Raw genomic sequence first — 27,211 nt, 5'->3', positions numbered from 1 at the left:
CATACCATGGTTTCATCAGGACAGTTAATGTCAACAATTTAAAATAAATAGTTTTCAACTTAGAATAGTTTTAAAAATACCATAACCTTTACAGTTATGGTACATGACAGATTTTCAATAACTAAATATATATATTATTATTAGAACCTGTCCTACCAGAGGGGTTTTAAGGTCTTCTTTTTTTCAGAAAATAGATTTTCCTGTGGACTATAAATTTTCATACAGAGGGTGAAATTTTGACTAAAAAAACCCTATCTTCTATTATTAAGCATTGGGAAGGTGTTAAGGCAAGATGTTAAAGACCCTGCTTGAGCAAGGTGGTTGTACCAGATGACCCACTGTGGTCCCTTCCAATCTTACCTATTTTGTGATTCTGCGATTCTGTAAAAGAAAAAGATTAGAATTAAAGTGTAGGTTTTTTCCCCCCTTATAGGAATGAGAGATTATTTAACATATTTTGAAAAGAATTAACATTCACATCTTTAGTCCTTCAGAAAGTGAATAAATCAATTCATTTGCTTTTAAAATTTTCAGCAGCAACTTCCATCTAGATCAATATTCTTCATGTAACAAGGTAATGGGTTACCCAGATGTCATTATATATGTGCTTTCACAGCTGAAATGATTCACCTTCAACAGTGTTACACAAGTTCATTTATCACCAGCCTGGGAGTAGCAAACTTATAAGTTCTCAGACTGACATATTTTAAAAAATTAAGCATGATGCTGAGGTACACTGGAATTCATCATTATTGTAGTATTTTTATTAAAGAGTACAACTGAACATAACCCATTTACTGGCTAAAATCTACAAAAATCAAAAGATACTTGGAAATTCATTGTCCTGGAGGCCCTTTTGCTCAACTTGTATTGCCGTTTTAATTTTCATCAATAATATTATATCTCCTCATGTGGATGATTCTTAAATAAAGATTCTTAAGTAAAATTTCAATACAATAAGAAGAGTGTTTCTGACTGTTGCAATGATCTGGAGCACTAAGCATCTACAAAATCCCAAAGCTCAAAATAAGCTGCCAACAGTAAACAACTGAACATCAGTTATATCAATTTCTGACTTCCTTTTCTTGCACCTCAAGATTGAGGAGAGTTGAAGCCCACAGGTCTACACAAACATTCTTTTGACTTTTAGGCATTCATAGAATACCTGCAGAACCCATGGGCTCTGACGTTGTCTTATCAGTCTAGTTATGGCCATTTAACCACAATCCACAGTGCTGTTTGCAACTCTGCTCCTAAGAACTCTGGGCATTGTAGGGGCATTTGAAACACAAAAAAGTGTGCTGAACTAGTTCATCTTCCATAGGCGGTGAAAGCTTTTCTAGTATAAACAAAGAAGCTGTGAAGAAGCAGCAATAAGCTGCCATGTATGTGTGAAGAATGGGACTGCATCTTTTGAAGGAAAGCTTAAAATTATAAATTGCATAAATCTAAACTACCTTGCAGCATGTTTCAGTTGTTGCCAGCAAAATTCTCAAAGGGAAAACACCCTGGGTCTTCACAGTACAATAAATATTTGCTGTACCCAGGAAATAAAATAAAACATAAAAATAAATACAAAATTGTGGTATGAATAATTTGAAGAAAAAAGAAACCACCTTCAATGACCTAGTTTCTCCAAATAAATTATTTCTACACTATTTCTGTTTACTATGTAGGTTGAACTTAGAGGTTTCAAAGTTATTTTTTATCTCTTTACTTCAGTTAAAAATGCAGTTTTCCTATTAGTTCCTAGCAGTTTTCTTTCTTTAATAATGTCACCAGCTTTATAGCACATCAAGTGTGCTTAAGTCTTCAAACTTATCTAGCACTTCCTGCTTAATGCTGTAGATGTGGGTCAATGTGATCCCACTAGTGATTCATGACACAATTCCATCTGGTTCATTACTCAAATTCAATGGGAGATAGGAAAAGAAGAAGATACACAACATTCAGAAATCAGGTGTTTCTTTTCACAGACAGAAGCTAGAATGTAGCAGCACACATGAAAAAAAAAAAAAAGAGAGAAGAGGTGGGACCCAGTTGCCCCCAGTTGTCCCTGGTTCTTCCAAGTATCTTGTACTGTAACATGTGTTTACATAGCAGCAGAGTCAATGATGGAATTCTAAAAACTGCTGCTGAATAGACCATCCTGTTCCTCCTGATTAGCAGCTTTTATACCACTGGTTTTAATAAACAATTGATTCACATCTGTTGCTTGTCTAAAATCTCTGATCCAAGGTAGTATCTTTTTTAAACATCCATTTCCTCTAGGTGACCATTTATTTTACATATATGGGGCAAAATTTGAAATTCCTATCTCATTATTCAGTCTGTCTTCCCATTTTAATCAAACTAGTATAAGTTCTTGACATAAAGTTATACAAATCTTTGTCTTTTAAAATTTTGTATCTGTATGAAAAATGTCGAGACATATATCTGTTCCTAGCTTTACTCCTAGTAAAAAACCCATATGAACAAGCAACTTGCTGTATCAAGTAGAGGCTTTTTTTTTTCCTTCAGCATCAAAAATATTGAATTTAATTCTCACATGTTTAATTTTAAAAAATAAAAAAGGCATGGAATATAAGTGGAAGAGTAACTTTCTTAAATTTTGACATAAGCATTAGGCAGAAAAGTTGAGAAAATTCCAACCCTTTTAGGTATCTTTACTACCTTGACTATTTAGTACATTTTTATTTCAAGTCCAACACTGCTTTTTCCTAGCTGTAGTTGAGAAAAGAGTTAAAAACAATAAACTGACTAACACAAAAAACTGTTTTTCTCTGTAGGAAATATTTAAGAGTTCAAATACACTACAGCAGTGCCAACAGGAAGGACAGAACAGGTGAAGAAGTCGATCCCTGAGTTACTCTAGGACATTGATAAATTCTCTTGACTACTCTCGCCAGACTCAGTATTTTCTAGCAGAAGAGTGGTATGAGTTCACATGTCACACACATAAAATTCTCTAGTTGCACAACTACTTAAAAGGGGAAGCGACACTTAGTCTCTCCATTGCCTTCATGGAGTCTTTCCATATGGCTTCAGAGAGGACCAATACTCACTATCCCATGCATTTGTGTGCTCAGGGTCTTATTAGAGACTTGTTATGGTTTTTCATCTGTTCTGATGGATACAAAAGGTGTGTAAAATAATACAATGCAAAACACAATACAAAAGGAATGCAAAACATATCTATACCTTTTTTTTTTTAAGGGAATTACAAACTCTGTATTCTATCTTTTTTCATAGTAGGCACACTATCTAGACTACGTGCAATTTGCAGAATGGAACAGATATTTATATTTTAATCCACTCCTATCTAAACTAACTTCTCATAAAAGTAGGAGGAAGAGAGTGTTACATGTCAGTTGCTGCTAAAATCAAGTTGGGCTGACTCAGTAACTAACCTGCATACAGAAGGTTTTTTTCAAAATCTGTTGCTGAAGGGTACAATTGGTCTCTCGGTATCCATGCTAATTTCTAGGCTGCCTAGGTGCACATATAATCCCTTGAATGTAGTCAATATGTTTAAATAATAAGGTGGATGACTACAGTCAGAAAGAAAGTCTCCATTGAAAATCTGGCCTGCTCTGTACCAGGCTACATTTGCAAAATGTAATCTTACTTTTCACTTTTACTTTACTTTCCAAATAACTTTCCATTTCAGTCATAAATTGTATATTCTTCATATCCTTTAATCTTCTTAACCTAAGTCCAGTCAAAATAAGCAGATTTTTAATTAAGAAAGCTGCAAGCAACCCAATCATCTCTATCTGGAGAAAGAAAAGCAAATGGTGGCTATGTGGGTATAATAATGTGTTGTGATCAAGACTGAATCATAGCTGAAACACGAAGCTGATTATCCCATTGCGGGTTGAATAAATTGTGAAAAAATAACAATGCATGCGAAACCTTTACACAGACTCCTAAGTGAATTACAAAAACTAAGGTGGTTGTCTTAAAAATAAATTACATTTCAGTGCTTCCACATGTGTACTGATCTGTATCCCCAGACATTTTATCCTACTATGGTGGGAAAACTGAAGCAAAATATAGAATTCTGAACAATTCACAGTTTTACTGGGGCCTGGGGGAAAAAAAAAGGCTACTTTTGTTTTAGTATGCATTACTTCTATTTTTTGTTTAAAAATACAAAAATTTTTAGCTCATTATTTAATATTAGTTTCAGTTCAGGACTGCCTAATGGGTGGCATACCTCAGCCATATAATCTAGTTTTGGTACAGAAAATGAGTAATAAGGTCCTTCCCAAAGGCATCCTTCCTTAAGATTAAAACAAAGAAAAGAGTAGGAAGACTGGTAGAATAAAGGTATATTTTTCTGCTTTTTTCTTGCTTGTCCTATTTTGGTTTATTTCTGTTTAAGCATGATTGTACTATACTGTTCATGTCACAATGTATTTGTTTATCTGTAGTGTACCACCAGGAGGATCCTGCGGAGTGTGTTTTGGGAGTGGCATAAATACAGCTCTATTATTTTAGAATATAAAACTCAACAAATGAGCTTAAAAAATTGATGATTAGCCCCATCCTACATTGACATCATTCAGAGTTTACCATTATCTTTAGCAAGACCTAGGTGCTCCTGAGATGTCATACTGGCTTACTCAGAGGTTTGGTCCCAGAACATGGCTGAAGTGCACATGGTTTCCTGCTCTGATAGAATGATGATACATGTAAGTATCTGATTTACTTATGAACATGTTCACTTCAAAGGGAAATCATAAGTTTAAAGCTTTGCTTTAAGCACTGTGTTTACATTGAGTAATATGCTGTGTCTGAACAGACTGTCACATTCAATGTTCGAAAGCTGAAACAACATGTGGAAGAAGTATTGCAGGTATTGATGTTGCTTAATGTTTTAATTTTTTTTTATGTTGAGGAATGTCAATTGGACCCACATAAATGCTCTGACATGCATCATCCTGGGGTTTTTTCCCCCTAATTTGACTTCTATAATTTATTGAGCTTTTTTATAACTTGTCTTGCAGGTTTACACAAATGAAAAGTACTGCAGTGCACAACCCAAGTGAACTGATAGAAGCCAGAACTAGTACACTGTCTACAGTGACTTCCTGATCTCCAGAAAAAAGCTACAAGTGTCATCTGAGAAATCTGTGCAAAAGCCTCTCTCAGTAGAGACATTCAGTATCTCTGCCCAAGAGCAGACAATATAATTTCTACAGCATAGCTATCTCCACATAAAAATCTTATCAGTATTTATCCAATAGATTTTTAGATTTTAAAATTCATTAATTTTGTTCTAGAAGCCTTATGAAGCTTATATTCTTTGACTAACCCTCACTTGATGCATTTGGATTAAAAGAAATGAATGAGGGTCAAAATTTAGGTCAAAATCACTCTCAGGAGAGATTGTTGAAATCTTTCTAGACACTTTCCCAACAAACTAATTTCAATATCTTAAGATCTTGTATATTAGGAAACTTATATAATGCTAAAAATTTCATTTGTTTCTGAATCTTTAGTTATCTTACTATCACTCCAAAGATAGGAGTGGAACTGAGGTAGGGATAGTATCACTACCAATTTTTTGGACAATTCACAAGAGTGGTAGAGAGCTACGATTTCATTAAAACTCATTAAGCATCTTTACAAAGATAACTTAAAGATCTCCTTAGTTCTTTTTACGTAACTTTTTTAGTTACTTTAAAGATAAATTAGTTCCTTGTGTTTTGAAAATATTCTTTCAAACATTCTTAAGAAAGAGTCATTCTATTTATTTGAGAGGCTGTGAAATGCATTGCTTTTCAGATAGGCTAAAGTTACATTTGCCTTTAAATACTATTCTGCTAAATTTCTGTCTGGAAAGAGATCACCAAAATTCTAAAATACTGTTGGGACTCAAGTACAACATAACTCTTGGTTATATGAAATACAGATGAAAGTCTAGATACTAAAAAAAGGCAAAATCAAATGTAAAATTTTGTCAGTGGGAGATGTGTTTTGCATTGGACCAACACAGCTTTTTCAACATCAGTCTCCTTGAGGAGGGAAAAGAGCATAATTCTAAGGGCATTCCAAATGGACCCCAGATGATCCATTAAGCAACTAAATCCATTTGCTTTCAGCACTGGGGAGAGAAGCTTCCTGCTGTTCTGTCTTGCCTGTTACAACCTTCTGGCTCCAGGATCAAACCAAGACACTTCTACCTTTATCTTTTTAGGAGCACATTTCATCAAGTAGGTATCCCAAGAATAACTATAAATCTGTATGTTAAAAAATACAGGAAATCCAGACTTCCTGCCAGGGTAGACTCAAAGCTTTAGAAGTTTTTCTTTCTTTGGACAGAGTAAATTTCCAAAAGTCTAACTCAGGCATCTAGGATAGATGTCAGCAGTGAGCAGAAAACTACAGTTCTAGTCTTCCTGAAATCTTTAGTTTCTCAATTTTTCTGTGTCTCCAGAAGCTTTTCCCCTACTTTTGAAGCCCTGAATAAGATATTGGCAATTGAGAGGCTCACATTTTATGCAAGAAATATGGGGGTAACATAAGGTTACCACAACAGGATTTTGTTCAGAAATACATTTACCCATTCTCAGTCTCCAGGTGAAATGTCTCTAGTGGTTCATAGCAAAATGGAAAACATGGCACAGAAAGCTCAAAGGAAAACAACAGCAATGTAACCCCTCTTGCCTGGGTTGCATTCCCATAATGAGTGAGTCTTTCTCTGGTTACCAAGATTAGGTTCAGGAAAAGGAAGCCACTGTCCTCTAGTATATCTTATTCATGTAAAATGTAGAGCATTGACGTCACAGGAGCTGCATTTACTGAACATCTTTCAGGAGCTGAGTCCTTAAGTTCACTGACAGTAGAACAAAAAGGATGATTTTAAGGCAAACAGTTTGTAAACCTGTATTATGGAGCACTTCGTCGGTCTAGCACAGAAGGGAAGATCACAGGGCAAAGCTGTATCGCTTCAGAACTAGAGCCTCTCATATCTTCTGTTTTTCTGGGGCATTAAAGACATAAATAAAAGTACTACAAGGGAAGAGTAATTGCTTCCTAATTAAATGACAAACCTTATCCAAGAATATAGAAAACAGTCATCCTGTCTTTCAGTGTCTCCTCTGGAGTGTGTTTAGCAGAGCTTGTCTGTAGGAAATTCCTTAAGGGAAAGTCTCTGCAGCACATGTTACCAAGAGATGAAGAGGGACTGTGGAAATATTCAAGTACTTCTGAAATTATTTAGGGTCTGTATATCCTCTCTTTAAAGGCACAAAGCTCAAATTGCTATGTTCTTCCTTATTTTCATGCTAAACTTGTTTAAGTTTTCTGGGCAGACAGTGTTGCCTTGAGTACTATTAAGCACATGTCAGAACATCTGAGTTCTGCTTTATTATTTCAAAGGAAAGGGCAATATGAAATTTTTCTACAATGTAGGAAACCAAATAAATATAATGTAAATTAAAACAGAGCTTCTAGTTAATGGAATAACTAGTATTATAAATCTCCTATAAAAACAATATTTCTGTTTATTTTTCCTGTGGTGTAACATGACACCAATAACAAATGACTTAGCATGTAACACATTTAACTTACCTTGAAAATATTACAATCATAAGATAAAGAAAAACAGTAATTTCATACTTCATCATTTCAGGAATATAAAAGATATTTCTTCAAAAAGACCTCACAGCATTAAATTTTCTTAAATTAACTGTGATGGCTGCATAAAAGACCAGAACTTTTACATGTAAATTTAACCTCAGAGAGGACTCACAATATGCTGTAAAGCCACAGAACTTCAGGTAAATACTCTGAAATTTTGGCTTGCTCGACTGGAAATTTCTAGCATGATTATGTTTCTTCCATTTACTACATATAGTAATGCAAGGTAAACATCTCAGAATGGTCTGCAATTAACACCTGCTGTGAGCTCTCAGGTTTCACAATCTAAACAGAGTTGAGCCAAGACAGTTCTTGGAAGATGTAGGTATTTTCTTATATATGGGTCATGAGGAAGTAAGTAGTTCCATTTGAATGCTCTTCTATCTTTTCTTTCCACATGCATTAACAGGGGAATTGTGGTCTTATCTTCTCAAAATGCATTTAATAAAAATGTCAAGTAAAAGAAAAGTAGGTATTTACTTACATTTTAAACTGTATGAAATGATGAAGGATGACCTAGAACTACAATGACAGGGTTTGAAAAACAATGGTTTTTTTGGAATTACGTAGAAAAGAATGAACTAACCATTTTATAACCTTGTAGCTATTAAAACTTTATCATGTAAAGATGGGAAGATGAATATATAATAGAAATCATTTTTGCTATCAGAAATACACTCTCCCACAGTCTACTGGAAATTCTTGGGAGAAACTATATATTATAAGAAGATTGATTTCATGAATCTGTGTTATTTGTTTGTGATTGTGTTTCTTGATATCTTACAAGTTGCAGAAGATATTTTCCTTTTTCAAGCAACTCAGTTAAAGACAGATCCAAAGGTGTGTGGGCCTAATCACAGAAATCTTTGCACCTGGTGTCTTCTATCAGACATAAAGAATTTACTTGAAGAAAATTTGCTAGGAAGGATGATTGCTCCTGAGTAAACTATCTGTGCGGTATGGATTCACAATGTTTGCCCACACAGCAGAAACATTTGAATTAAAGTAATCAAAGGAAAATAGATTTTTTCCCATCATATTTGGTATTATGTCTGGAGACTGATCTTTTACCAGCCACCTGTGCTTCCAAGAACTATGGGCAATGTTCTGTGATTTAAAGCAGGAAAGATTGGAATATGGAAAGATTTTGAAATAAATTTTGCCATCAGTAAATGTTGTCACTGAAATATAAAAATACACTGGGTTTTTTATAGGTGCATTAATTGTATTATGTAAATAATCAAAGAAACAAAGCCTTTTAAAGCCATGTTATTATAACCGAGATAGTGAAAGAATAGAAGTACATCCAGTTTGCAAAATTAAGAGCTCTTTTGTTCTGCAGTTCCATCACTTTGTGCAAAATAAACTGTGTAATATAGTTTTTAGGGTAAATTTCCAAATCCCAGAGCCAAAATCTAACGCTGCTCAGCAACCAGGTGAACAACATAAGCTCATCTGTAGGTGAATGTTGTATACTAGCTCAGAATCTAAAGATTAATGTTGAGAACCTGTATCCTTTACCATTACTCAGTACATGACTGAGTGCATACATGTACTGATAAAACTAATCTCGTCCCATACAGCTGCATTAACATAGTGTTGTACTTTATGTACTTAATCTTTCATTTCAGGGCTCAGTAGTAGGGATTTTGATTAACTCTTGGTTTTGTGACAACAGAGCTATTAAGTTTTTATCCAAACCTGGTTTGTATCCAAATAGCTCAGGGAGCTAAAGATCTCACCTAACCATAGTTGTACAGAAATACACCAAATTATATTAGTTACTTAAGAATTTTATTATTTATATTGCTCTTTATACTCAGAAAGTTTGGAAAGCTCTGGGGAAAAAATAAAATTACAGACCAGCTACCATTAACGTGTATGTTCAGGTGCATCTATTACAGTGCAGCACTCACTGCACAGGCAAAAACCTGCTCTTGCAGGTATGGATCTATGATTAGAAGTAATTTTATAATTCATGAAATGCAATTTGATTGAAATATTGTCACAAATATTAACATGTGAAGATCTTCAAAGCTTTAAAAAAAAAAAATACAATCTCTTCCCCTTTGTGTGTATATGTGCATGTATTAGTATTCCCAGCAATGCACTAATTCAAATGTCAGAAAATATTGAAAATTTAGAAAGAAATTTGTTTGGTGCTATTTCTCTCTCTTGTAGCAGAAAATGCTGGAGGGATTCAAGAAAATCTGTTTTCTAAATGTTTTCAGTTCAGTATTACATATAGAATAAAATGGTTAGTAACTTTGAAATCCACAGTGACAAAATCACCAAGTAGTATAAACTAAGATTTTTAGGAACAGGTGGCAGTAAATAAAAGAAAAACACAAACAAAACAAAACATAAAAGGAAAGTGTGGTTCCCAAAAAAGTAACAACAGAAGAGAAAACTTTCTCTTATTTCTTCTTTTTAAAAATTTCTTATAATAAGAAAATCATTGATACAGTCATAAAAGTTAAATTAACTTAGTAGTAACATTTAGTAAGACTTGACTGGTTGTTTGGCTTCTTTATTTATATACCCTTTAGATATATGAAGCCTTGTGTTTAGTAAAATAAGTCCAAATTTCCCTAAGGTATCAAAACAGTAGAAGATGACCACCAGAGATAGACAGAAAAGATTTAGTATTATAGAGAGCAAATATATAATGACGTTTGGGAACTGCTCAGAGAGTTTAATCATAAATGCTGAGGAGGTTCCCAAAAACCAGCTAGCTTATTACCTGGATGTTGCTGCCACTGTAGTTCCACTTTCTTGGTATGGAAAAATAAACTAAGAAAAAATGTTGAGATTTAAAAGACACACAGTAATCTCCTAATTTCAGGCCACTGAGAGTTATGAAAATACAACAGTTTTAGAAAGAACAATAATGAAAAAGAAGATCAGAAAACAATTCTGGCCTCTGGCTGACACAAAGTGAATTCCACAGCAGAGAATCTGAAACCATGGTAAGTCACAAGGTCTTGCTTAGGCATGGAGATAATAATTTTATCTGACCAAGAAGTAAGATTTTTCAGGATCAGCAATAGAGTAATACTGGTTGCAACAACTGAAGTGGTGCTTTCCACATTTGAGCCATGGAAAGAAGACCTAAAAAAAAAAAATATTTTGGCTTTCAGGTCTGGACACTCAGACAATTGTTTTAGATTCTGCCTCCAACTCATCTATATGAAATTACTCTAGCTAGAAAAGTACTTCTGAAACCAGAACCGAAACTTTACTGAGACCAGTATTGTTTAATACCTTCATTAATGACATACATGAAGGAATAGAGTGCACCCTCAGCCAATTTGTGACTGACACCAAGCTGAGTGATGCATTGACCTGCCTGATGGATGGGATGCTGGTGGATGAGAGGCTGGACATGAGCCATCACCCAGCAAAACGCACTTGCAGCCCAGAAAGCAAACTGTGTACTGGGCTGTTTCACAAGCAGTGTGGCCAGCAGGTCGAGAGGGGTAATTCTGCCCCTCTGGTCTGGTGAGAACCCCACCTGGAATCCTGCATCCAGCTCTGGGGTCCCCAGCACAGGAAAAACATCAACCTGTTGGGGCAAGCCCAGAGTAGGGCCACCAAGATGATTAGAGGGATGGAGCACCCTTCCTATGAGGAATGGCTGAGAGAATTGGGATTATTCAACCTGGAAAAGAGAAGGCTTCAGAGTGACCTAATTGCAGCCTTCCAGTACCTGAAGGGAGTCTACACGAAAGACAAACAGAGACTATTTACAAGACCATGTGAAGACAGGAAAGGGAGAACGGCTTTAACTGAAAGAGAGTAGGTTTAGATTAGATATCAGAAAAAAATTATTTACTGTGAGGGTGGTGAGACACTGAGACAGGTTGTCTAGAGATGTTGCGGATTCCTCTTCCCTGGAAGCGTTTAAGGTCAGGTTAAATGAGACTCTAAAAAACCTGATCTAGGTAAAGGTATCCCTGCCCGTGCCAGAGGGATTGGAACTAGATGATCTTTAAACTCCCTTGCAATCCAGGCCTTTCTACAATTCTGTGATTTTATGATCTTGATTGTATCTGAATATTCAACATTTCTTTGTTTCATGGGCTTCCTAGATGTTAAATAGAGGTTACAAATCTATGTCTTGGGAAATACAGGACCCACCAAGTACAAGCTGAAAGGTCAAAAGCACAGAGTATATGAACACAAACAGCATACATAATTTGCTGAAAGAACAAGTAAAAATATGGAAACGAGAGAATGAATGTATGTGTACTATAATGCTAGGACACTTTAGATCTTCTCCTGCCTCTCACAGTAGCATGCCTTGTTTCTAAATGCAACATCAAAACTGAAGTAATGATGCTGAAGACTGAAGACTGGATGATATCAGGGTGAAGTGATCCATCAAATGAGCCTAAATTCTGACTAACAAATATAGTCTGCAGAGAAAATCTCTAGTTTCCTACGTGATTAAGAGCTGTTGTCAAGCAGGTAAAAGTACAAAACTAAACTTTTGTTTAAAAAAGGAGACACTGAAAAGGAATCTGGAGTTGAATGGTAGTGGCTCAGAAGTATTGTTTGAATAAGAGCAAAAGAAATTGATCTTAGTTTAAGAATTCTCAAGCATATCATGTTTTTTGTTTCACTTCTATTCAGTCCCATTCTCCAAGTTAGATTCTTTGCATACCTTTTCAGCCTCAGTTTCTTTGCAAACAATCTGCATTGTGAAATTCTCAGAGAAAGGTATGATGAAATTCAACACAAGCAGAAATTAGGAGATGAATGAGGAACACAAAGCAGAAAAAGATATCAGGGCCTCAGACAGTTGGTTAGTGAGTGACAAGTAACTGGTGACGTATGGCATACTAGAGGATCATTAAAAATGGATTTTAGTCTAGCCATACTAGTCACAACAGTACACATTTTATGACTCCAAAAACGTGATCACTGTGTAATGTATCAACAATTTCTAAAAGTACTTGTCAGTTTTCTTTTGGATATGTATTAATGGAAAGCTTCTGTCACACAGACAGAAAGTTACTTAAACTAAGTAACTCATCCTCTACTGACATGATCTGTGAATCAAACTGAAAATTGTTCATTAAGTGATGACCCTGTTCATTACTTCCTTTTGGCTTTTGGATAGAGACCTCACAGTCCAGGTTAAATTATCTTTCGCACCTTCCTACCCCACTTCACTGCTACATGAGAGATTAAAGTTGGTATCCTTCCAAGATTATTTGACACAATAGCAAAATTGAGTTAAAGGTCCATGTAAATGGAAAAGTATCAGTGTTTAAATAAATGTCAGCAATTTCTTAGGAAATGTAACTAGTGTTACAGATGATGCTGACTGAAGAGTTTCAAAACAGCTCTGTTGCAGCAATAAAAAATGGCCTGTGAAAAAAAAACCAGATTGCATTAAAGCAGAAAATACTTGAAAGTTAAGGTTAAGAAATTGAAAACAAGAGTTGCACCTCAAGCTCCAAAACTCTTTTCTAAGCTAAGAACTGGAAGCTGATTAGCCAATACTCTTTTTTTTTCCCAGAAAGAGGGAGCTTTGCAAAATAGAATTTAATCATTCTATCCAGGCAGAAATATCCCAAAGTAAACCTCAGCAGATTGCTCATTTTTAGGAAACAATGTCTTTTTACAGCACTAAAATATTGAAGTTCCCAATGAGTTCCCTGAGAAATGGAATAAGCAAAAGCAAGTATAAATCAGTATATTTTGTCTCTTTTGTGACTACTACAGTCCTAGACCCACTTAGTTATTACCACAAGAAGAAAAAAACAGAAAAAAGGAAAAATGGAACCGTCTCCTGAGGCAATTTCTTAATGATTTCATAACTCTTTTAATACTTGATTCCTTTCATTGATTCCAACTGCCAAAGGCAATATGTGTTGAAGCATAGACCTTTCCAGTTTCATTTTTCCTATATATGACATAAATGACAACAAATACCAGTGACAAAGAACCACAAACGGAGTGACCCCACATCCAGGTTCAGGGAACCAGGTGCTTATGAGCAAGCACATCCTTCATCTAAAGCGCAGAGCCATTCCTTCTCCATGGGTTGTCCCTAATGAACCAGTATATGAGGTTATATACTTAGTGGTAGGTCCTACCATGATACAAGCCAAATGCACAAGAAATGTGTGGGACTATCTCTCAGGAAGTAAGAGCAAGTGTACTGAGAAATGTCCAATGAGTGATAACTGCATAAGTTGTCAGTTGGCTTTTAGGACACACTAAGAAGCTGAAGACAATTCAAGAGCTGTCACTGGGAGCTAAGTCTGAAATTCTGTTTGGGATATCCAACTGCAAGGTTTGGTTTGGATAAAATTCTAATCTTTACTCAGTACTGGCTTCCAAATCTTTCAGGGAGTGTTTCTTTTGTCTTATTATTTATGACTTAAAAGAAGAAAAAAAAAAAGTATATTATAAATTTCAGTACTGAATTAAAAATTCCTGTGTAGCTGAGATTCATCCTAGGGAATGAAGTCTCAGTGGAGATTACCCACCAGTTCTTTGTACAGTCACACCAGTTCTATTGTACTTATATCTGGTCCATTATTTTGGTTTTGATTAAAAGTTGTAAAAAACCTGTTGGGTTTCTGTGAAGGGTAATAAGTTTTCCTAACCTTTGACTCATTTCTTCTCTTGTGCAAAAACATTTTGTGCTCTAAAAGCTGGCAACAAGTTCTTAGTCATCCCTTGTCGGCAATTGGATTTTAAATGCTTTTTAGTACTTGAAGTACACAGTTAGAGACCAATTTCCTACAAACTTTAAATACAAAAATAATTCCTTGAGGCTAAGCAAATTTAAAGAACCATTTGCCAAAATATCCATCAATTCTTTCATAGTTACTGCTAGAATTAATGTGTCAGAAAATCTCTTGCTTGCAGAAGAAATCAAATAAATATACTATATTTATTTTTTTCTGAAAATAGATTATTTCACCTTAAGCTACGTATGAACTGTGTTTCAATTTATTTTTGGATAAATCATCTCAGCTATGTTAAGTACAAGAGCTGAACACCTCAAATAGTTCTACAATGCAAAAGCTTTAAGAGTGCAGTCACTGGACAACTTCATAGTATTTCATCCTAAGGGAGATTTCAATCATCACAAAATTTTTGATAGATTTCGGTCTTCATGCAGGGAGTTTGAAGACAGTGTTAACATCAGCTACAGCTTAATACTATGGACAGTTGCTTCTATAATTCTATAGAAATTAGAAACCTACAGGAAGTATGGGGGGGGGAAGTTTTCCCCTTGGAGTTAAATAAATGGTAACTCCCGAGGGAGTGGTGTCACTTGATGTGGCCCCAATGAGCGCTCCTGCAAAATATAAACATATCACAAGCAGACCGGAAAAGAAGGATGTAGTGGTTGTTGTTGCAGAGAGCAGCCATGTTCTAAAGCCACGAGGAGAAGGGGCAGGAGCCCCCCCTGGAGGGCCACGGCCCCCCCGCAGGAACTTGGAAGAGTGTTAAACTCGACCGAGGTCTATAACTGAGAAGCTAGGAGTTTTCTCCACTGTGAGGGGGCAGAAGGAGCAGGGGCAGAAGGAGCAGCAGCAGAAACAGCACTGACCTGAGAACAGTGACAGAGAGCCAGAAGGAGATAAGGAGCAGCAGAAACAAGCATGCATCTAAGCAGAGAGACAGAGATCTCTAATGGAGAGAGAGAGGGAGAGAGAACTAATCTCTACAGAGAGTTTTGGGGGTAAGAACCGAGCCAATTCCCCCAAAACCCATTTTGAGACACCTCCTAGAGAGGAGGTATGGTGGACTCCTACTGGATGGAAGTCCTAAAATGCAGCATGCACCACAGAGAGGAGCTAAGAAGCTCAGGCGTCCCAGAGCTGGACTGGGATGGCCAGACGGAATGCGGAGGGGGTGACCTTGGCCCCCCCTGCTGCTGCTGCCAAGCTGGCAGCAGCTGAGACAGAGCACAGGAGCTCTGATAGAACTCTTGAGGCAAAGGTTTTCAACTGAAAGCTGCCCGAGACGTTCTGACTCAGGGGTGAATTCCCTGAGGAAGGGACCTTCATGGGGGTCTTACACCCCATGATATGACATGGTGAAGCAAGTTTTGTCCCTGCTATGCAGCCCATAGGAGAGAGGGAGGGAGAGGAAACCCTCTTTTGTGTATTGGGAAGAGGTCCAGCTACAACAATCCAGTTACAGCTGCTGCATGGAAGAAGACAGGCTGCTGCTCTGAGAGTGGAAAGGATCTTTCCTTTTCCCTTCTGGACTTTTATTGGAGGGAGAAGAGATTGGTCCATTGTAAATACTGATTTATCATAGGAGAAATAGTTAAAGATTATATATATGATACTGTATTGTAATATTTATTTGTACAGTGATTGTAGTATAACTCCCTTCCCCCCATATCGAGTCTTGTGTTGTGTCTGGAAAACCCATCTCACACTGGGTTGAGATGTGGGAGGGGAGCTTGGACTCGGGAATTGTATTTTGGGGCTCTCAAACCAGGACAAAGTAATAAATTGAAACCTTGTTGTAAAAGTTTATCAGAGGAGGTAGTAGATGTCTTAACCACAGTGTCTAAACTTTTTAAAGTAGTTTTGTAGTGTAATGAGCCAAATTCCATTAAGTAGCTTTTCACTGGTTGGAGTCAATGAAGATGTGAAATATTAAAAAAGGAATTCATTAGTATGTAACTTTTTAAAATAAAACAAATGATAAAAATGTCAGACCAAGTTTTATCCTTAGTCTTATATTATAGTCCAGTGTGTGCAGCCAGTGGGCTTGCATGGATACCGCTGAAGGAAAACGTTTGAAGTTTAAAAGTTTAAGATGCTTTAATTTCATGAGTATAAATTATGTTAGGTGGATTTAGAGAAGTTGTATGTTGAATACACTATAATTCGTTTGACTTGCAGCAAGGATTTTCTTGATTGAGTGTGTGGTAGAAGTACATTATTTTAACAGAGAACAGTATTTTAAAATATTTTACAAGCATATGGATTTTTAACTAAGTAGTCCATGAAGAATAAGGAGAAATAATTATGATAGTGTCTAAAGACATTGCCTACCCCACAAAAATGAAATTTACTAAAAAACCTCAAGTTTTCCTTAAAGGAAAAAAAAAAAGGAATATAGATATATATATAATAATAGATAGATAGCGTAACAAAATGTCCTAGAGCATTATCGGTTTTTCTGGTCTATACCAGCTCTTGGATATTATTTTAATACAAATTGTCTGGGTGTTTCACATATGTGGTGTTTGACTGTGCACTTGTGTACATGCATCTGTGTGTTTCCTTTACTTGTTTGCTTTTTTTCTGTTGGGAAGTTTGTGTATTTGTATATCCATAACAGAGCACAGATTACTGTAACTTAATGAAACACATCTGGGAAAAACCACCCTGAACATTTGCATATACCTGGGTATAAATAACAGGTGGCAAAAAACCTGATTAATAATTGCATTTAGAAGGCCACAACTAGCTGTATTTACAAGAAAATGAATATTTATCATTCCTTCACAGAGTTAATTTGAAAAAGATAGTAACTGAACTCATTCTATACAGTATTTTTGTATGCTTTCATACAATAAATAGCTGTTTATTTTCCTCTTTATAATAACTCAGAGGCTCATATAGCATATATGAATATTCATGTTGAAATTAAATTATTTTTTTTGTCAGAAAACAAACAATTTGCATAGAAGGTGGGTCAACTGCTTTTTCTTCAACAGGTAAAGTGCCTGGAAATTGTGGTTCATGTTCAGAAGTAAATGAGAGATCAGGTAAATGTAATTCTAGAAGTCTGTTTCGTCTGCAAGAAGGTTCAATAAAAGTAAGCAGAGAAGTAATTTTGCACAAGATAGAATTACGAAAATCTTATATGACTATCAAATTTAGTGGAGCAGAATGAAGAATGGAGAACTGTATGTCAAAATTTGCATGAAGACAATGTATTTCAGATATACTTGCAAACTTTTGCATTTACTTTTCTTGAGGAACCTTGTGACCAGATTTACAAGCTCAACAATTGCAGAAAAGCAATTTCCAGAGCTCTGGATGTTTGGGAAAGCAATTTGAAAAGTAAGAGCAAAATATTCATGCCAGAATCATTTGTGCACTCAACTAGTGAGGAAACACAAGCAGTATCACATTATATATATTACATGACAATGGTATAAAGTCACAGGAACAGGGATTTCCTTCTAATCCTAGGCAAATGTGGAAAAACACTGTTGCCTCTAATTTACTGTCTCTTTGCTCTGTAATGATGTTCTGATGAAAACCTTCACTAGACTCTCCTGACCATCTTGTGCACAATCTTTGGAAACATTTCAATCAGGCTGTAGAGCAAATGCTTATGCTTTAAGTATTACTACTGATAAGAAAACAGGAGGTTCAGTGAATATCAACAACTATAACTAGACTAGATAAGCAACAGGTGGATAAAAAAGTCCTTCACACAGCCACAGAACCACAGAATACCTGAGGTTGGAAGGGACTCCTGGAGATGATCTATTCCAATTCCCCTGTGAAAGCAGGAGCACATAGGACAGGCTGCTCAGAGCTGTGTCCAGTCACATTTTAAATATCTTCAACATGGAGACTCCACAACCTCTCTGGGCAACCTGTTCCAGTGTTTGATCAATCTCACCATAAAAAGGAAATTTTATTTTCAGCTTAGCTGACTTTCAACCCACCTCACTACCTCACTACCTATGACACCTCAGTGTCTCGTACAATTTGTACTAGGCACAATGTCTAGTATGTAGTATCAATACGTGAATTAGGAAGTTATGGGAGCTGGGTCAAAAACATTACTAAATTTAAGGTAAACAACATCCACTGTTCTTCCTTCATCTGCTAAATGTGGTTTTAGAAAATTTGTGAAAACTGTCTTGCTGTAATTGTGTTGGTTTTTATCTGTGGAATTGTGCTTCAGTTCCAGTACACTTATTAGTCAAGTGCCAGTTTTGTAAAAATGATCACTGTCATTGTCAACACTGCATCCAGAATGTGTTTGAGAGAGATCCAAACATTTAGATCTAGAGATGGTACTTTGGTAGTTTCATTCTAGTTAAAGAACAAGATTTGGCAGTAGGGCAATACACAGTATGGATGAGACAAACTTTTCAAAGCTTACCGCATATTCAGCAGCTAATTTTTGTCAGAAGTCTTCTAAATATGGTGTTAAAGAAGCCATATTCACTCTTTAATTTGTGCTCAAACCTCCCATGAAGTCAGTGAAACTTCTATGCAAACATCAGATACCTGAAGTTTGGCTTAAAGAATTTTTTGTAGCAGCTACAGGAGAGTGAATTCAGGGTGTATATGAGAGTCCTGACCAGTTGTTCTGTCTAGCTAATGGGTTCATTGACTAATCTCCTGTTCCCTCCTGTCTCTCTATAGTGCCAGAAACAAAAATCGATGAAGAATGATAAGATAGTCAGAGTATATGTTATCACAAAAAAAGGCATAACAAAGGAAAACAATGTTAAAAATTATAATTTTGTCTTTAAGGGTAAGACTTCTTGAAAGGAAGGATCAAAAAACAGTTTAACTGAGCTGAACATGAATATTGTGAAAAACAGAGTATAAACAAAAGCTTATATTTTCTTATCATTTGGGGAGGGGGGAGAAAACCAAACCCCACTCGTTTAATTTGCAAAATGCAGTAGAAAAAAAAAATCTGATTAAAATAAATACAAAATCCAAGAGTTGAAAACCCAAACCCTTAAGACTGTCAGAAACCTACTAGAAAAAACAGAAATACATAGTACAATTATACAATAACATTTATGTCTAGTATTTTGAAAGTATTTAAACCTATTGAAAGAAAATAGGCATCAGGCTCCTATATTCCACTATTCCAGTAATTATGAAAATTTCAACAAGTTTCTTATGTTTTGGCACACCTTGGGTAAGATTTTGTTTCACCAAAGAAATTTCTAAAAAGTTTATGTATTTTTTACAGTTCTTAAACTGATAGATAGCAGATTGCAAAGAGTTCTCTGTGAGTATTTTCAGTGTCTTTTATCAGTCTAAGTACAAAATAGATATGCTTAAAATAAATATCTTTTTTTTCCACTTTTTTACTTATTCAATTTCTCATTATCATTCTCAAGTTATTTTCATTTCTTTTCCTAAGTATGTTAACAAGACTGCTTAAATGAAATACCACATTGCTTTAAATATTTATGAAAGTAGACTCACAAAACATATGAAGAGAGATATAAGAAACTAAATGTGAACTCCCACATGCAAATATTCAATTTAGTAAGCTGTACATTCATACGATGAATTGCATACAAATTCAGATTTTCATAACCTACTAGTATTAAATCCTATAATCAAACTAGAATATTCAGAGAATAGCTTTCTTTATTGTGGTAGATGAAAAGTCTTCCTGTAAAAGGAAAACTGGTGAATTCAAATTTAAGACTTCTACATTTCTGTTGCACGATTCATCACAACAGGACTCATTTAAAGGTATAAAATGGGAAGCAAAACATGCAGCTTTACAAAGTACAAATATGAAGTCAATACATGTCCATTAAACAATTCTCTTTCTTTAGAACTGAAGGATATTTCAACTTTCTCCCATATAACTGAAGGTTATTGCAAATATTTAAACACTTTCCAGGAACTCTCCTAAATTACATTGAGAAAATTTGTTTATATCCAGATGTCAACTGTATTTTTACATAACAGGAAAAAAGGAAGAAAAATTAAGTTATAGATGTTTCTTCCATCTAAACAAAAAAAACCACTAAGTATAGAAAGAAGAAAGAGTAAGAAAAAATGGTGTGCCATAAAAGGATAGACTGCCATCACAAAGAAATATTTCACTCCTAGAGGATCAGAAAAGTTACTATTTCTAGGATGTTTACCAAGTTTTTATGATGAAGAAAACATAAATTCCTGAAAAAGATAATATGAGTAAATGTAAGTAAATAATTCCACAGTAATGTTACATAAATGTTTTTCCTGCTTCACAATAGAAATCCTAAATTTTACTATGAACATATTTTTGTCCTGACTATAAACTTCACTCACTTTCTGAACTGGTCTCCAAAGCAAGAATGTTTTTTATCTCCTTTGTAAATTGATTTCATCTTTATCTCTTTCATGTGCAAACCCTCTCTCCGTAGCATGTAAACACTTCTTTTTACAGTGTGGCAATTAATTCAGGACTCAGTGACAGCCTTGTTGCTATGAACGACCTTTTTGTAGGATTACACTCTGAAATAAAACAGATCTGGATTAAGTGAAAATACAGAATAGTGTGCAAACAGGTCCTTGAGGTATTGTATCAACAGTGCAGAAAGCAGAACAGTCTTCCAAAGAACTATTATGTTAGTTTTGGGGTCACATTTTCAGAAGAACTGAATGTTCTAAAAGCTTTTAGTTCACGTTAGATGTTTATTTAAAGATATAAAAATTTCAAAAGAGTTTATTTTTCAAATCAAATATTTAATTTACTTTAATATAGTCAAGTATCAAAAGAAACTCAAATCAAACCATTGAATTTTAGGTTTAAGTAAAGCAAAGGTCAATAGAGAATATCTGGTAACAGTTTAAGTTCTTTTAATACAGTAACAACATTAATCCACATGGCTATAATCAACAGTGGTGAAATATACTGAATAAAAAATGCCGAATTCTATATTTAGGAAATTCAGGTGGTATGTATTTATCTATTTATTTATGTCATATTGTAAAATTATATGGATTTATTTTACTGATGGCAATTTTTCTTTGTTTATTGGATATTCTAATAACGTAAAGCAAGATAAACATAGAAGAATATTTGCATAGATTTAGCTTGGTTTAGGTGTTTATTTCACAGATTTTCTCTATCTGTTTACTGTCACCTGAAGAAACAAGACTGCATTTGCAATACTTAGAAACAGTTCACTGACATCCCACTGCTGCATTTAGTCTTTCTGTCAAACACTGTCCAGAAATGAAATGCTTATGGTGTACATATTTTCATGTAAGGAACCACCCTGGACAAGCAAGGGAAAAATGTCAGCAGAGAAATAAAGACATGGATCATTTGTAATTTAATTAATGTTACATTGGTTAAAAAAAAATGGTGGTTAAAAAAAAAAAAAAGTGAAAACCACATTTTAAGTTAAGAAGAGCAGGTGTTATTAGTGTCATCACCAAAACCACAAATCCTAATACATCTGCAGAAATTACTCATTGTATTAGATACATCTACGCAGACAGCAGAAGTACTCTCACTATGCTTAGTTTCAATATGGAAAAGAGTTTACTTTTTACCCACTTGAGTTTCCAGAGTGTAAGCTAATAGAGAGTGAACCAGAGCTAAAATATTCATGCTGCATGACACATGGTACCACTCCAAACCAAAATTAATTAATGATCTTGATTTTCCCCATGAGGAAGGATAGATTAAATTATGAGTTTGTTCTTGTCATGAAGCTATGTTTCATAAATAGCACCATTTTTAGCTTCCCCTAAACTCAGACAAGGAGCTTAGACAATCTAAATTTTAAAATTTTCTGATGATCTTGACCTGAAGGAGGCAATGAATTTCAGAAAATTCTGAAGCCACTGAGAGCTGAAAACCAGAAATCTCTATCTTGAAAAGAAGAAAAATCTTTCTTCGTATGAGGAAAGCTTTTAAGATTCTTCTGAGTAGGAGCTGGTGATCCCATTGGCATCTCCTTCTTGCAAATGTGAAATAAATGTGTTAGAGAGACAGTCTTTCAGCTTCCTCTGCAATGACAAGCTAATGAGAAGTACAGTAGCAGCCTAGTTGCTGAAGCAAGATCTCTTCCAAATTCAGGAGGCCCTAGAAACAAAGACACCTTGCACAAACAACTGTTCCACCACATAGGGCTCAGATGGAGCTCCAGTGAGCAAGACCTTGCTCCAGTAAGCAGTAGGTAGACTGGTGCTAAAGCAGATTAACCTCAGGATAATAGAGCTCGGCCAGAGTTGGATGTACTTGAGCCCTATTCTGAAGGAAAATCTGGTCTTGAACTAACCAAAAATGTTACCACGTAGACATTAGACATTGTGGATGCTGCTCTACTACCAAATAAAATGAGCCCAGGACCATTCTTTCCCTTTGTTTCACTCCAAAACGCAGTAACCATATTTAACGTGTCCACTAGGAATGGTCCAGAACTATTCCCTGACCCTCTCTATTTTACTAATATAGATAGATATACAGGTAAGTAATCATACATAAAATTAAATTACTTGAGTAATCTCTCAACTATTTATAGACTGGTGACCAATCATTGCCTTGCGTCTGTCCACACTTGGGAAGATAGTATGTGTCAGTGATGACCCTCAAAGAGCATCTTGGTTACAGTCAGTCTGGTTTAGGAAGTCAGGGGCTTTATTTGTACTTAACTTCTCAAAGAAGGAGATCCAGCATTTTATTTTTATTATTATTATTGTCATCATGATTTGAATTTGCACATATACAGCCAATGCTACAGCAAACTAAAGAATTAAAAAATAACCCAAATGCAGAAATTACTAGGCAGGAATAGACTAAAGTAGGATTAGGATAATTACAAGGGATAAAATTCCTTTCTCTGTCACTCTGATACATGTGTATCCATGCTGAGCTTCTGAAGACAATGAAGCCATTTGAAATTATACAGTTCAAACCAGGAGTACAATAGGGCTGGCAGTCCAATGCTGTGCAAATGCTACTATGACAGCCCCAAGCTGTGACATTTGAATCCTTGTCCGGCCAACAAGAGTAAAAATTTCATGCATGGTATAGGCCATGGTTCAGAGCAAACTGACAGCCTCCCTATACTGTGAGCAAAGGCACTTAAGGAAATGACAAAAGTAATGAAATATGGCAATCATATTTCTTAAAAGGAATTTTGGAAGCTCCAGTACACAAAGAAGGTGGTGAAGTTTTTCAAAATATGAATTTGGTTTATTTATTATAATTGTATCTTATGTTATGCATTAAAAAAAAATAAAAAATTTGTTTCCATCTCATTTTTTATGCACAGAGAATGATTATAAATCATTCTATTTGCCTTTTACTTGACTGTGCTTTGATGTTGATTGTATTTTGGTGTTTATAATCTTGCTGAGCATTTCTGATAATTTCAAGAAAATACATATACTTGTGCTTAGTTTTTAGTAGCTATGTTATATCTCATTTTTTAAATAGCAAACTAAACTAGAACTTAGGACATACCACTGAGAAAGTCAGATAAAACACTATATAAGATAGATGTATGACCCTTCATTACTCCTAAACAATATGCTTCAATGCCAGATGAAAAGTTGGGGGGGGGGAAAACAAACCCAAAGACTTCCACAATTTTTTTAATTAATAGAGTTTTTAGGTCATCAACTAATACATGCAACTAAATGTATCATTATATGAACTGACAGTGGAGATTTGAAATCATTTTCAAAAGCAAATAGGTTGAACTAAGCTAGCTACTCAAATGCTCTTTCATAACATATGTTAAGTATAAATGCATAAAAAGACAATTGCAGGCATTTTATAGGTAAATGTGTGAAATCAACTTAGCCTCACAGTAATGCAAAGATACATAAAAAATATATTATTAATCCAAGTTTGGCACTGACAATTATTTATGTCAAGTAACTTTGCCAAGCAAAGATAAGATTCAGATTTTTTTTCCACCTCTTACTATCCATTCCTCTGCCCTTGGTGCAGTTAGCAGTGAAGCTTAAACACCCTCTGGTTCACATCTTGGGCAGGTTGATAGGTCTTCAGACTTCATTTACCAATAAGATTTCAGACCATCAGAAGTTTAAAACATAGTTTCATGATGACAGTTTAATGGTCAAATAAGCAAAGAGTTAACTTACTTTTAACATCTAAACTTTCTGACCTTTCTTACTGGAACACAAAAACGAATTTGAGCATGGATTTTCTGATGTGTCTTTGTGCACATCTGGCAGTGCCTAAACCAGCTGCTTGGGTTTACATTATAACCCTTTCAAAATATTTTCCTTATCTTTTTTTATTTTGCATGTCTTTTGTGAGACAGGGAAGGTAAGCAAGGAGATTCGCCTTTTCTTACCTTTTTTTTCGTTTAAGTCAACCTTCAAAGTCACATTATAGATCATCTGAGAGGAGGGAAATCTCATGAAAGTTAAACATTCAACTTTGTCTTTTGCCAAGAGAAGGGTCTGAAGGTTGTTTTATTTTAATGAATGTGTCAGACCCAAAAGTGTTCACCATACACCAGCTCTTGCCAACAGTAGGTGAAAGAATTAAATCATTGTATTCATGAGACAGAAATGTCATCCCTTCCTATTACACAGAGACTCTTCACCTTCTAGCCTTGTAAACACTTTATTTGGCTCTTTTCCAAAAAAAGCACATTAGTTTCTTGACTTCATTTTAACATATGAAGGTAAAAGAGAAGTTTGCAATGTGGATAAAACCCTGTTGATATCAAAGTTAGATTTTTATGGTAAAAAAGAGAGTATTTAAACTTTCAGATTGTAAACAAAGTCATTATCTTCATTTTTAGCTTTTAATAAGCTTCTTTCTTTTTTTAGAAAAGTCTATAAATTTTAATGTTTTGTATTTAAACATTATATTTATCAGTATAATATTAAATGTTTGCTGCTAAAACAGAAGGATTCTGCTTAATCCTTTCAGGACCTCAGAAGCAAAGAAGAAAAAAATCAAAATAACTGATCAATATTTTCCATTTTGTACCAATAAAAAAAAAACCTGCAGAAATAATGTTAAAGTAAAGAGTTAAAGAGGTTTAAACTAAGTTCAAAGTAGGAAAGGGATAAAATTAGGCATACTAGTGATAACTTTGGACAGTATAGTTATGGTTGAGGGACAACATTTGAGGGACAATGTTCTATTGAGGTTTTTCACTCTGCCCCACTCTACCTCAGTGTGCTGAGTACACTGGAGTGCATTTGAAATGTTTGAACAATAATGCACACAATACCAGGAATCAATAAGAGGAACTAAAGAGGAGCTTCAGCTATGAAATCATTGGAATAAGTGAGGTCTGAAGGGAAGAGTCCTTGGACTAGAGTGTTGATATGGAAGGTTATAGACATTTGACATTGCCTGCCCCAACATCCTTCTCTCTAAATTGGTGAGGGATGGATTTAATGGATTGTTTGGTAGATAAGGAATTGGTTGGATGGTCACATCCAGAGGGCTCAGAATCCTGATGGGCATCAGTGACGAGTGGTGTCCCTCAGGGGTTCGTACTGGGACTAGTGTTATTTAAAACCTTCATTAATGATACAGATGAAGAGATCAAGTGTACCCTCAGGCAATTTGCAGATGACACCAAGCTGAGTGGTGTGGTTGACACACCTGAAGTATGGAATGCCATCCAAAAGGACCTGGACAAAGTTGAGAAGTGGACCTATGGGAATCTCATGAGGTTTAAGAAGACCAAGTTCAAGGTCCTGCACCTGGGTTAGGGCAACTCCCAGTTTCAATACAGCCTGGGGGATGAACAGATGGAGAGCAGCCTTGCTGAGAGGACTTGGAGGTACTGGTGCATGAGAGACTGGATATGAGCCAAAGTTGTGGATGGTACATCTGTGGAAGTACTCAAGGCCAGGTTGAATGGGGGTCTGATTAACCTGGTCTAGTGAAAGGTGTTCCTGCCCAAGGCAGGGGAATTGGAACTAGATGATATTTAAGGTCCCTTCCAACACAAGCCATGCTATAACTTTATGAACTGGTTAGGAATGGCCCCTGGAAACTGTTTTTGAGGGTATTAGGGTCCATAAAGGCTGATCACTTTTTTAGAACCTTCTTTCAATACACCATATGAAGGATAAACAAAACCTTGATTTTGTCTTCTCATACTGCAACTTACATACTTCTTCTTTCTTCATTTTGCAAGACAGAAGTGGTCCTATCTCTGACTTCTTCACACAGAATTATTGTAGTGGGTTGGCTTTTGGATTTTTTAGGCCTTCCTTAGCAATGGGGGTCAGAAGTCTAAGGAAGTATTCCATATCATCCTTTAACGTAACACAACATATAAAAAGGCGCAGATAAGAGAACTCACTCTCTTCTGTCTTCCGGTGGCTGAAGGTGACAGGTCTCTCCACAGATGGTCTTTGCTTGTATAGGCCAAGGCCTGTCTGCTCCAATCTGCCGTTGTCTCCGGTCCCTTCGGGAGGCGTGGGGAGTTGGCTGGTGCCTCACACAGTTCTGCTGTCTCGTTCAGGGAAGTATTTAATCCGTTTTTTTTGTATTTATTCTCTAGCTCTCTATTGAAGGGGTATATTTAGAAGATATTTGTTTTTAGTTTTTTATCCCTGTTTCCCCCTCCCTTTTCCCTTTTCCCCCCTTGAGAGCTCCCTATCATGTGTACAATATATTCTAATTGTGTATATAATTGCAAATATATGTAAATATATATTTTTGATATAATTCTATTGGTTTCGATTTCTCTCATTTTCCATAGTTTTTTTTTCTTTGCCTAAAGGAGGAGGGAGGGAAAAGGCACCCACTGAGCTTTGGAGATTTGGCGGGAAACCAGCTTTAAATGTGTTCAACTATAAAAAAAATTGGTATCTTCTAACTCTTATTAGTG

At 35.6% G+C, this 27,211-nt stretch overlaps 1 long non-coding RNA gene across 1 annotated transcript; it reads right to left on the bottom strand.

Annotated features, from left to right (window-relative positions):
* Positions 1 to 360: 360 nt before the first annotated feature.
* Positions 361 to 26,923, bottom strand: LOC116787381. Its single transcript, XR_004357280.1, has 3 exons — positions 26,681 to 26,923; positions 24,698 to 24,743; positions 361 to 381 (listed from the first exon to the last, which is right to left on the bottom strand). It is a non-coding gene; the product is annotated as an uncharacterized LOC116787381 (long non-coding RNA).
* Between the last annotated feature and the right edge of the window lie 288 nt (positions 26,924 to 27,211).

This window comes from Chiroxiphia lanceolata, chromosome 5 (genome assembly GCF_009829145.1).
Source record: "Chiroxiphia lanceolata isolate bChiLan1 chromosome 5, bChiLan1.pri, whole genome shotgun sequence".
NCBI classification, from domain to species: domain Eukaryota; kingdom Metazoa; phylum Chordata; class Aves; order Passeriformes; family Pipridae; genus Chiroxiphia; species Chiroxiphia lanceolata.
The sequence above is the reverse complement of the archived record's forward strand: the minus strand, read 5'-3'. Positions and strand labels throughout refer to the sequence as shown.